Source organism: Ictalurus punctatus, chromosome 13, assembly GCF_001660625.3.
Source record: "Ictalurus punctatus breed USDA103 chromosome 13, Coco_2.0, whole genome shotgun sequence".
In the NCBI taxonomy this organism is placed as follows: domain Eukaryota; kingdom Metazoa; phylum Chordata; class Actinopteri; order Siluriformes; family Ictaluridae; genus Ictalurus; species Ictalurus punctatus.
This window is the reverse complement of record NC_030428.2, coordinates 4,560,001-4,561,302: the sequence shown is the minus strand read 5'-3', so window position 1 is coordinate 4,561,302 and position 1,302 is coordinate 4,560,001.

Here is a 1,302-nt window from a genome sequence, read left to right as displayed (position 1 = left end):
AAGAGAGAAATAAAGAGAGGCTGGTAAATGTTTTATTAATATTATTATTATTATTATTATTATTATTATTATTATTATTTACATTTTTATGGTTGATGGTGTCATTTCCTCACAGCTCCAGGATCTCCACACACAGGTTTCTAAGGTTCTCTGGTGTCCTCTCGTCTCTGAAACTTGTCCTGATTGTAGTTATATACCATTCATGAACATAATTATAGCACAATTACTGACCATAACAATGGTATTCAATGTCAAATTTAAATCGTGTTAAATTTCACCATTCATGCATGCGTTTGGCATCCACAAAAAGCCCTACTGGAATGCGTTATGCATATGATTATAATGACATGAAATCAAAAAAAGGCCCTGATGCTTGTACTGATTCTTTCAACACACTTGGTACTGTTGTCTGGTGTCACCCAGAAGTTTGTTCCTCTGACTGTTTCTTCCTCATGTCGTCTCAGTGGTGTTTTCTGTGCCATTGTCACCTATGTCTAAATCCATATCCTGTTTTCTGTAAAGCTGCTTTAACAATGTCCATTGTTAACAGAACTACAAAAATATAATTGAAGTTTAATTACAATTTGACTTGAGATTGAATTGGTTAAGCGTATGGTGGCTTAGTGGTTAGCACGTTCGCCTCACACCTACAGGGTTGGGGGTTTGATTCCCAGCTCTGTGTGTGTGGAGTTTGCATGTTCTCCCCGTGTGCTGGGTACTCTGGTTTCCTCCCCCAGTCCAAAGACATGCATGGTAGGCTGATTGGTGTGTCCGTAGTGTATGAATGGGTGTGTGAGTGTGTATGTGATTGTGCCCTGTGATGGATTGGCACCCTGTCCAGGATGTACCACACCTTGTGCCCCATGCTCCCTGGGATAGGCTCCAGGGTTCCCTGTGACCCTGAAAAAGGATAAACAGTATAGAAGATGGATGGATGGATGAACTGGTTAAATTGTCTCAGAGTTGTTTTTTTTGTTGTTGTTGTTGTTTTTTTGCCACCGCTGGCTTGCTCATTAGGGTTAAATTCATACATTTAAAATCTATATTTCTGTGAAGCTGCCTTGGGACAATGTTCATTGTTAAAAGCGCTGTACAAATAAAACTGAATTGAATTGAACTTAATTGAAATTAAATTGAATTGAATTTAAATTGAATTTAAATTAATCTGAAATTGAAATGAGTTGAAATTGCATTGAAAGTGAATTGCATTTAAATTGGGTTGAATTGCATTGCATTCACATTGACGTTGAATTGACATTGAAAGTATAATTCAGCTGAATTGTGCGGTTGAATTGCATTGAA